Raw genomic sequence first — 12,456 nt, forward strand, 5'->3', positions numbered from 1 at the left:
TGACAATATTGGTATGTCTATGACTAGTAAAGGTCTCTTCTCTTAAGAATTTTCTTGAATTTCTTCAGATGTTTATTAATGTGCTTATGTATCTGTGTTAGGGTGTGATGTGAAAATGAAGACATTTTTCTTGTCTAAAGAATGTCCGTTTTGCAATGCAACGCCATAAAGAGTTCATGTATTCCTCTGAATGAACTGAAGGTGCACAATTTGGTAGACAATAGGAAAAAACGCTGGCCAGGCGAGTGAAACCACAAACGTTTTGTTTTTTTTGTCTTTTGAATCACTGTCATCAAATATAGTAAATGCTGAAGTGCAATGCTGCAATACTGAAGTCTGCGTCTCATTAAGGTTCCGTTTTATTGTTCATAAAGAAAAACACTGCACAATCTGGAGCTGCATTTTTTCTAAACAGATTTTTTTAGAACACAATTCATGATTTGTAAAACTTGTGTTTTAGGTACAACTCATAATTGTAAAGCTCTTATTTGGTCTTCAGAAATTATGTGGAAAGTGGTATACGATTCACAGCATAACAATAAGTTTTTATAGGACAGGAAGTAAATATATCGTTCAAATTTTGATCAAATCTCAAGTGATTAGATTAAATTACCTAACCCTAACCCTTCACCACTCTATGAAATGACAATATGTGCAACCACACAAAGGACAATTTCACAACAACAGTACTGAGAAAAGTTATTTCCCCCTTGCATATTTCTCCTTTTTTGTTCCAGATCATTAAACGATGTTGTGTAACAGCTAAATATAACAAGGGTAATGTATGACATCTGAAGAAGATACCCAAAAAGCCTGGTCATATATAAGCAAAGGAAGTGCTCTCTTGCTGAGTCGAATTTTATAAATCACATCCATGTCCGATTCCTGCAGAAACACAAAACTACTGAAACAGAACACGTCTGAACACATGAAGTGTTGAGAAGATGTGTTCTCAGAAAGGAATTCTTTCTTGCCTGATCTAAAGAAATTAAAGAACAGATGAGAACCAAAGCCACACCTATGAGCCTGGAAAGTGTCGAAACCAGATACATTATTTTAAATAAAGAAAACAGAACCCTGGTGAACGTGTTGCGTAAGACAGCCATACAAAAATGACTCAGAGATTATCTCAGATCTTCAAAAAGGACAACAGCTGGAGGGCTGCAGCCCTCAAATGCTTCGCTCAAGGTCGGTGTTCATGTTTCAATAGCAAGGAAGAGGTTTGGTATCAGTGGAAAAGATATTATTAAATAACTTTTTGGAAAGTGTATATCCCATGACTTTACGTGAAAAACTAGCACAGCAATTGTGAGGGCCAGAAAAAAACACCATCATACTAACAATTAGACATGATGGTGGTAGTGTGAAGTTCTGGGCCTCCCTTGTTCTTTTGGGGTGTGGATGATTTGCTGTATTCGAAGGTGGCATTGTTAACATTAGCTAAGACAATCTTTGGTGTGAAATAAACTAAGTAAGTGGGCCAAACATTCTCTGCAGGGATGTGAAAGACTCTTTACCAGTTATTACAAATGCTTGCAGTCAATGATGGTAAGGGTGACAAAATCAGTGGTTAGGACAAGCATGCAATTACTTTTCTGCCACCAGATCAGTTTTCTTGGTTTTCTTAACTGAATGAAAATATCAGCAGAAAACTGGTTTCATATTTTGTCATGCTAAGCTCAGGCTAAAAATACAAACAAAATATTGGCTTCTCAGTTTTACCTAATAAATAACTTGTAACAATTTTTGTTTCAAACTCATGAGTTGAATTTGCATTTTCACAGCTACTTCTGTGTATTGCAAAATGTTTGTTGCAAAGAAACCCACTTCCACTTGATTAAGACTAGCAAGCTTCAGTCCCAGCAGTTTCATATCACTGTTTATCAATGTTTCAGTTAAAGTTTCCGTTCATCTTGAAAGTGCATACTCTCACAGAAACTAGATTCACTTCATTGTAAGTTAATCTTACAATGAAGTGTATATTATTATTATTAATCTTAACTTGTACTTATATAATCTTCTGGTAATGACTGTTTTAAATTATCAAAAGTAAGTAGACCATCCAGACTGGCTGATAGTTTGTTTTCAGTCTTAATTAGAAGTGAAATCAGCTTTATATTGGATATTATCTGGATAATTCAGTTTATTTATTTATTTATTTTTTTTTTTTTGGGGGGGGGGGCAGGGGGAGGGGCTTGCATCTGTTTGTTATCATGCATATCTGCAAACAGGAACATGTACCTTCATACTTCTGCCCTGCAACACCACAATAAACAACCACACCAGAAAACTGAGCAATCTTGTCTGGCATAGTTTGAAAAGCGCTAAGGTTTAAAAGTTCACGATAATGTAGAACTTCAAAGTTTTACAAAGAATCTTCTCACAAGAATTTTTGGTAACACTTTATTTGAAGGGGGGTGAATAAGACTGACATGACACAGTCATAACACCTGTCATGAACATGAATAAGCCTTCATGAATATTTATGACTGTTGTCATAAAACGCCATTCAGTAAATTATGACACTTTTAATACAAAGTTGACATTATTCAAAATATCTTTGTTATGACAACTTGACATTAACCAAGAAATCATTACTGATATAAATTTGTTATTAAAGTATTACTGATTGCACTTTAAAAATTAGGTAACTTTATGTTATTAAAAGTATAGTTTAAACAGTAATGATTTCTTGGCAGAAAGAGGGAAGAAGTGAAAGGAAAGAAGAAAAGAAAAGGTGTAGGTGCTGAGGAGATGCTTCCTATAAATGTCAAAGCTGCTGCTTGCTTCACTTCCTACAGGGAACTGAACCTGGCTTCTAATTTCAGCAGTTACTGTTTGTTACTGTAGAAATCTACACATTCTCTATAAGTCAAGTTTTATTGCTAACTCACTCCATCTCGTATCACTCTGCTTCCACCAGTGCATACGTAAGTTTTATGTGACGATCCTCCTCCTCTTCAGTAACAAGTAAAGGAACAACGCCCCCTACTGCTGTTGGCTGGTAGAGTTGTTCAGTATAGCTTTTTGGTTAAGAGAACAAGGTCTGCTAACTGTCTGTCTGGAGTTTTTCTTAACAAATGGATTGCTTGTTCACTCCTGAGTTTGAAAAACAAGGTTAAAGAATAAATACAGACTGAAAGACAGAGCTGCCCCTGGTTGTATGAGACCGTAAGTAGAATTTTGTTTGGGCCCCCAAAAACAGCTAAGCCCACAAGTCAATACAATGTTACTGACCTTTTTGTATGGAGTGAATACTGAATAAAATACTGAAGTGAATACTGAATACTGAATAGTGAATACTGAGTAAATTACCCTAACCCTAACCCTTTTTGTATGGAGTGAATACTGAATAAAATAAATGTTTGTATTTTTGTTTTTAGTTTATTTTTTGTAAATAGAAACATAAATTCTTGATTTATATTAAAGTTATGCCTGTCCATAACACATCTATCAAATAGCATTTGTGATATTTTTTATTTGTCATGCTTTTGTCTATGTTCTCTTAGAGTCTGACAGTGAACATCAGACTAGAAGTTTTCTGTACCATAAGTAAAAACTAACAAACACCACTTTTAATCATACTCTTGGCAAAAAAAATAAAATAAATAAATAAATACTATTTGTCCTCTTATAAGAATTTTTAAAATTTTTTTGTGCCAAGTTCTCTTTTGAAATTTGCAAGGTTCTGACTGTTACTAACACAAAGTAGCCTATACATTTATTTAAATTCAATATCTATGGATTTTAATATCTTCTAAAAAAATTCAACCATATTGAAAATCCGCAATCATTGTTTATTTTTTAATGCTATACATTCTCACAAAATACATTTAATTGTAAATTTATATTTAAAACGTTCATGCATCTGGCTTTAAAACTTCAAATATATCCATATTTCAGAGTGTAACCATTCACTCGTTTTTGGCCACACGGTGGCGGTAGAGAGTCTTTCATTATGTAGATAAACCAGTGAGAGGGATTCCAAGCACTCATTGTACCTTTCAAGGAAGGTAATAGACTGTATAGTTATCACCTGAGTAGGATTTGCTCCATCCCACAAACTATACAACCTACTACCTCACCTTGCTAGGCTCAACTTCAAGTATATATTTATGTTCTTTAAACAATGCTTTCTTGCTCAAATATTAAAAATGATGTATTTTTAATAAACTTCTTTGCAGCAGCTGGGTAATGACAATCCTGTGCCTGCATGTGTCTTCAGAGGAGCAGGGATGCCTTTAAGTTGAGTGTTTATTTCTTTTCTGAGTTCCTTAACTGAAGAAGCTTCCAAAGTGCATGAAGGCTTGGCTTGAACCGTGGCTTATTCTGTTTCCTTTGGAAAGACAGTAGATTGTATAGTTATCTCAAAAGGAGGACATGAACCCCACAACTATTCAATCTACTACCTCAGCCTTAAGGACAGATAATGTGACAGGTAGGTGTGGAAATCTGGCATGTGAACCTATCAGACACATAAAAAAGTAAAGTTATTCTTCAGTTATATTTACTTTCCCCAAACCATGATTGTTGTTATAGTTATGAATAAAAGCAGAAAATAAGACTGAGAACTGTCTTGCATAAAAGCATTTGCAATTAAATGTATTTAAGCTTTTTAATGCAATTGGGAAACAAATGTATCAAAGAATTATTTTTTTTCCACTGTGTTTTTAAACAATCACACACACTCCAAGAGATACTGTTAAACTACCATTGCTTAGGAGTTGTTCTATCTGAGCAAATAGCTGTTTATTTACCTGCTAAGGATGTTTAAACAACGTAAAATCAATCCCTCTTTAGGATTAGGAGGAGTAGATCAGAGGATCTAGTTTCACTTCCTGTTTTACCTGGGGGAAGAATATGATGTGACACAAAGGGCCATTTCTCTTTGCCAGTTTTCAAAACAGGAAAACCAAGAAAAAAATTCTAGAGGAAATAGCTATCTGTCTGAGCTTGTTCATGTATACAATAGTCACAGCAATAAAAAAAAGTTGGAACTGTAACAAACAAAACTAGGTTTATCTTGTCACATAAGGCCAAATAACACACACATATTTCACCAAACATAAAAAAACAACCTTCATTTATGACCATCGCAGTCCTCAGATCTAAAATGTTCAGAAAACATGTGTTGCGACCTAAAAGTAAGAGTGCACTGTTTCTGTGTTGTGAGAAGATCATTATCAGGAATGATCTTTTCACAGAGAAGGATCAACCAATGCAGTGCAACCATTGAAAAATGAAGATGAGGGAAGATCATGTGACAAAAGTGGGTCCTACAACAGGGGTGCCAATATTTTGCAGAAAATATCAGTTATTCAAATAGAATAGATTTTACTGTTTAAATGTGAATGCAGGTTACAGACTGGATTTTTTTTTACATTTATATTTAGCATAAGAGTAAGTTCATCATAAAGTTGTGAGGACATCTTTACCAGTGGGGGCATGAAGTTTGAAGGGCATTGTGGTTGGAATGGTCATTATACACTTATTAGCTTATGACTGGCAAAAAAGATTTCTCCTTCACAGCTGACATGTCAAACATTCACATCATAAAAACGTGTTCCTTACTGATCTATCAAAAAATATGGTAGAAATAATCTATATTCAGAACAAATAGCATATAAAACAACATAATAACGATTTAAAAAAAAATCAACTTAGATTTTTGTTTTTCTAATTTAGGTACAGTTCCTCAGTTCACTCTCGTATTTCTCCAACCAAAAAGTGAAGAAAATCAAAGAGAATAAGAACAAAGATACCTTGAAACCTACATTTTCCATTTTAGGGAGTTGTTTGGCAGCTGCACCTAACATCTGTGGTGCAGCATGTGAACTGCTTACTCTTTGCTCTGCCTGCCTGTAAGCTCTGTCTTTCTTTTCCATGGACTTAAGGTACAGCCAAGGGATTCGCTTGCTTGTGACTTATCTCAGAGACTCTACGGTTTATAATTTTCCAATATAATGCGATGTGAGGAACCAAACGTAGATGTCTGGAAGTTGCCCTTTTTTAGTTCAGCGTGACAGCCACTTCAAGTCCATTGAAAAGAAGTCTGTGTACTGTGCCAGCTAGAAGCTGGGACACAAGCTGGGTGAGTGGCCAAGTCTAGACGAGGCCGCACTTTGACAGGGAAAATTGAGGCCAGACACTGCTATAGTAGAAGGCAATGGTCAAACCATGCAAAGGCTTGGGACACTTTGCATAAATTAACATGTGAACCATGTTAGCTGAAAGGCGGCTATGCTTTTCATTGACATTCTCAATTCCTTTTTACCCAATTAATGCCAGCAGAGATTGAAATGTTTTGGCAGGCTGCGTGGCTGTGCCAGCAGGGCATGCTCAGTGGGGCGGAAAAAAACAGTAGGGCATCAGGCAGCAAGTAGTCTTAATTAAGATGTTGAATTAATCAAATGCAAAATGATATTAGAATATTCTGACAATGGCTTACTAGCAGAAAAAAATACCAACAACATTCTTTTATACCACTAAAGTGAATCATGCATACCAATTGAAACTATGTAAATAAATTAATCACAATTAAATTAATCAATTAATCACAATCTCTGTTGGCCGAGGTTTCCTACTTTAGTGGCAGCATGTTCCATTAGAGTCGCATTATGTGGCGCTTAATTGTGATTTCTGTCTCTATTCTGCTAGATATTCCTGTTTTTAGAAAATGTCCACAACATGTTCATGTTTCAGCAACTATTCACAAAGCAGAAGTGGCATTTAAACCACTGAACTGCTGCAATAAATATAGCAGTTCAATTTCATTTTATATCAAAGCTATAGTAAAAGAAAGCATTTATTTAATTTCCTTATAAGCTCTGTAACACATGTAGCTTTGTGAAAAGCAGCACCTTACCAGTATACATATTAAAAAGAGAAATCAGTATTGTGGAAATGCAGGGAAGAAAAAACTCAGTTTTTAAAGTTGCAGATATTAAACCTGGATGATTGGATTAATTTTAAAATGGCATTTATTATATCCGTACTTTACTTTCAGGCACTATCCAAAGAATACAACTTGGTGACAAAGATTGGGGCTATAATTTAAGAGACAAAGAGAATTTAAAAAAATCTTCATGAGCCAAATATAAGTTTGTGTATTTCAGTTTGTGGGGTAGAAATCTGGATCAAAATGCTTGGCAGCTTAGAACAAAGGTATAAATTAGTGCAAAAAATTGTGTAAAAAGACATTTAGAGGTTGGTATATTTAACTTGAATAGTATTATTCACTCAATTTATTCCTGCAATCACTTTTTGGTTTCGGTGTGTTGTGATTTGTTTGTCTTGATGTGCCAGTTAAAATACAGAAGTGTAATTTGCCATTCATTTCCCCACCAATCACATTTGTCTTTGAATTATATGTGGCTTAAATTCAATTTTCCATCATTTCTGTCAAAACATGCATGTTGCTTTTTTTCTTGACCAACGTGTATGCCCTGTGAGTAAACACTTACCTTGGAACTTTGTTTTCTCTTTTTGACAACAGATAAAAGTTTTATCTGGCTGTGTCTGTGGTGCATTACATTAAATGATGGACAACATGTAAAATATGTTTTAAAGAATCAGCTGCAGTGAAAACCTGGAATCAGCCATTAACCCTATCTAGTCATTTTAAAGCAACCTCGATAAAGACATGGATATTGAAATTAAAATGCTAATTTCATATATATAGATAAATGCTGTAGGAATAAAAATATTCATACAACCCATTAAATCAATGGGTTATAGGAATACTTAGGAAAAGCTAGTGTTGTAGGAAGTTAGAAAATTAGCATTTTAATTTCAATATCTATGTCTTTATGGAGGTTGCTTTAATTGTGACTATTAATGGCTGATTCCAGGTTTTCACTGCTGCTGATTCTTTAGAACATTTTTTACATTTTGTATTCATGGATAGTGTGCACTGAACTCGCCCCCTAACCTCTCAAAAATGTGCTTGTAGATGATTATAGCACTCTATGGATTAGATTTTTCAACACTAACCAGTCTGAGTGGAACAAAATATAACCAATTGACAGTTCCACAGCTAGCATATGCAGTTACTTAAAGAAGTATGTGATGGTCTGATTGTTTTATGTTTATTATTATAAAACTTAAAGACCACAATTTGCGGTCATTTCCAGTATCCACTATCAACTGTTTTCAAGTATGATTTTGCATCAATGTGTTTTTAAGAGTTGTGGGGTGTGAAAGTCTGCAAGTACTTTTAATGGTTTTCCTGATGAGTTAGCTGCTTGAAATCAGTGCCGCAGCTACGATGATCATAAGGCAGTGTTTTAAAGTTTGTTTAGTAAACCACTGTCAACTTTGAATCAGTCATTAAATGGAAAACTTGCCACAAAGATAAAGACAGATGGTAAAACACTGGCCAACTATTTAGAGTCTGTCTAAAGAGATCTCTCACAGCTTTTGCTTAATGGTTTCTCTTGGTAGTCTTTTGTAAGACGGCTGTACTCCAAAGAGTTTGATCAAGTGTTGTTTATAGGCCCTGAAACAGTTTTGCTAACAGGAAGAACTGATTAAGTGTGTGCAGTCTGACCTGATGAAAGCAAAAAGGCAAAACGAGACTTTGATCCTGACGACCACAGAGTCACACCAGCTATGGGGAGGAGAGAAAGACAAATAGCGGAAGACGTGGCTTTCCAAACAACATGTCATCAAGCTATATGGCAAGTTCATCTGAGGAGAACTTAAGGGGCGGAGGAAATAGGCTCTTTTTTTTTTTCTCCTGGCTCCCACCCACTTTGTTTTTCTTCATTCACTCTATGCGTGTTACCATATGTAATAATATGTTTGCATCATACATTCAAACAGATGCCTACAACTGGCAACTTCGCCAGCTGGCTTACACAACTTTACATAGTGCAGCATAAATCTATGCAAATGTAATGCAAAAGCTACAGTTACAGACAGTAAAGAGAAACTGAGTGGTACGTAAAGTGAAAATAAAAGATACTTTTTCCTGTAGACAAACTACTGAACAAGCGTATTTTGATGCTTTAGTGACTAGAAAGCAGTCCAAACAAATCAAGTCTATTTGATCTGAAGCAGAAATTCCTCATCCTGGTAACACAAGCCTCTTCATGAGCAGAACAGTTTTCCACAGAAAGATCAGGTTTACACTGGTTTTTAAAACAGGTTTATCAAAGGACACCATCCAAGAGCATTTAAAAAAAAATACAAACCGTTTGAAACATGTGATCAGCACATTTGCCCAAAAGAGTATTTTTATTTTGTGGGCGATTTTGGATAGCTGGTGATAGTTACACTTCAAAGTTGTTTCTGACTGCAGATTTTGAGCCTCTTTCATTACTGAGAACTTCCTGTTTGAAACTTAGAGGTAATAATCACTGTTTATTTGGTTGGTGATTTGAATGTTGCACCAAAACATAGTTTTTTTTTGTTAGAACAGAGAATATAGAGCCACAAATATGGCTTTTATTCTTACGATCCCACATTAACATGAATAAAAATGTTTCCTATGTATACAAAGTTTGAAAACTTTGAGCAACAACAATGCATTTAAACAAGAACGTATTATTCAAACAAAATCCAAGTTTAAACTACTCCGATTTCTGTATTGTTAGCAAAAGCGAGATCTGTGCTGTGCGGAAGATAATATTAAAAGATGTTTGAGACACGAACACACACAAATAAAGGAGGCCTCGTCACAAAAGGACAACGAAGGCCCAAACAGAGCCAGAAAAAGAAATTAGAAATACCTGATGTCTTTTTATGTTAATATCAGGCTAGCGGTCACACACTGGCAATAAGGACGAGGTGTTGATGAGGAAAAAAACAAAAAACGTTGGTTAAAAAAGAAGAAAAGAATGCTATTCCACACCTCTTTCTTTCGCCTGAGGAATGAGGGAAAGGCTGAGCAGTGTGTAAGTGTGCAACCCCACTCGAACAGGGGCTGGGGCTTGAGAGCAGCTTTTGGGCCATGCCCTCCTCTCTCCCTGCCCACTTTTACATGATTGCCAAGAAGCACAGAAAAGAAGGCAGGAAAAGAAATCACTAAGTTAGAAAATCTCGTTTCCACACATCCCACAAATCACAAAGAACGTTGATTATGCTGTAAGTATAGAGAGAATTTAGCTTTGACACAGAGCAGCAGTTGGCTTATTAAACTCATAAGTGCAGCAGTCATGTGAGATGTAGGTTATGTGTCGTCTAATAGACATCCCACTTGACTGAAGGAGTAAAAGTAATTTAAAAGCTATTTAGCTATTTACTAAAGAAATTAAAAATGAGTACTTACTTGCTGTCTGGTAACAAAGCTAAAAGGGTTGAAAGATTTATCTGTAGCTGGCCAAACAGTTTTGTGCCGAGTTGTCCTGAAGCGAGTGAGTTAAAGTCTTGTCTCAGAGCCGTGCAGTAAAGCCTTTTGTCAGCAGTTGGCATCATTCCCAGGTAGTACATGCCTCACACTTCCCATTTTCAGTGGTTGCTCCAGACGTCTTCAGTTGGTCTGCACCTGCCTTTGTTTTCTTATGCAGACTTTTTACAGAAAAGAGAAAGGAGAATGGTCAGCACTGAGATTCATTAGCCTACCAGTATTTTTGGTAGTAAACTAGTGTCCAATGTCAACACAGCAGGAAATTCTTTACTGCTAAATACACTAAGGTAACAAATCGAATCTTGGGACTCTAAAAAATCTAAAGCAAAAAGAAAAAAAAAACAGGGCATGAATCAGGATTGAGCTCTGGAAAAGAACAAATCCCAGAAAATAAAAATAACTCAAATAATAGTTCCAGCCATATTAGAAAACATCAGTATCTTTTATCAGGCAATATCCAAGACAGCTTTATGTGTGACGTCACGACTCTTTGTCCTTTAGGCAGATACTGCTTTGCATGTTTTTTTAAAATCCTTTCTCATCCTGTGCTGTCCTCCTTCCAAGAATTTACCTCATTGATATTTGCAAAAACAAAAAAAAAGTATGAATGACTTTTCTGAATAAAGACAAGAAGACAGCAGCAACAATCTCCCTTTTGCTAATCTCTCGGTGTCTTTCTCTTCCTGTTTGTGAGCACTGAGCTTGTAAAACTTTCAGCTGCAAGGATTTGAGCCAGCCTTCATTGGCACGATTTCAAAAGAGCAATGCCTGTCTCAGGAAAAGAAAAAAAACAGAAAAGTCAAAGGAGACGAGTTTCAGAAGGTCTGGCGTTTGCGGTCTCTCCTCCCCTCACCCTCTTTCTTGGACTCTCCACGCAGTGGCACTCTTTTCCTCTCTGCCTTCGGGGTATTTTTGCTCATGCCAGCATAGCTCCAAGCCTTCCTGTTATCTAGATCCATGGTCATTTGAATTGCTCCTCATATTCTGATCCTTATCAAACAGAGCACACACAGAAAAGGAAATGCGTGCAGCAGCACTATTTCCTGAATGTTGCCTCCAACTTTCCAGATATATGTCAAACTCTCCTGGGGCTCAGCACTGCTTGTGTTATAGTTCACACAAGGTTCTGGCTGCTGCCGTTTCTTCCTGTATTGTAATGGTTTGAGGAACTCTCATCTAGACTTTGGTGTAGTTCTCCTATTGAACGCATAGTACTGGAATAATTTTATTCTAACACTTATAACTGATCATCCGTTATTGTTTTTCTACTGATATCAGTTTTAATATAAAATCTGAACAAAGTTTTAAAGGGCCGGTACCGTGTATCTTCCAGGCATATGGTGCACATTGTTTTAGCATAATCAAGTAATTATGTTACCTTCAGTTGTTATAAAGAAGCTGCATAGATCAAACAAGACTTGAAAAAAGTTTGGCTTAACAATTTGATCCCTTGAAATTAGCTTCTGTCTTTTGAAATGTTCCTACTCTTTCCTATGGTCCAGCATCTGGACTTTATAGAAGAGTCACAGGCTGTGTTTCTATTAATCATATATCTATGCACTTGCTTGATTGATTGATGCTTTATCAATCAATCAATCAATCAATCAATCAATCAATCAATCAATCAATCAATCAATCAATCAATCAATCAATCAATCAATCAATCAATCAATCAATCNTCAATCAATCAATCAATCAATCAATCAATCAATCAATCAATCAATCAATCAATCAATCAATCAATCAATCAATCAATCAATCAATCAATCAATCACATTTATTTGTATAGCACATTTCAACAACAAGGCGGTTCAAAGTGCTTTACATCATAAAAACACAAACATCAACAATTGAAACATTACATTTTGCCAAATGCCATTATTACACATCAAAAAGCTGGTTAGTGTTTCATTTATTATGGTTCAAAAGCAACTCTGGACAGGTGAGTTTTTGGTCTAGATTTAAAGAAACTCAGTGTTTCGCCTGTTCTACAATTTTATGGACTCTTGCTTCAGATTTGTGGTGCATATAGAAGCTGAATGCTTTTACATGCTACACTGTAAAAGCATTCAGACCTAAAATCAATTGTTAATCCGTGACAAGACTTG

This window comes from Poecilia reticulata, linkage group LG5, assembly GCF_000633615.1.
Source record: "Poecilia reticulata strain Guanapo linkage group LG5, Guppy_female_1.0+MT, whole genome shotgun sequence".
NCBI lineage: Eukaryota > Metazoa > Chordata > Actinopteri > Cyprinodontiformes > Poeciliidae > Poecilia > Poecilia reticulata.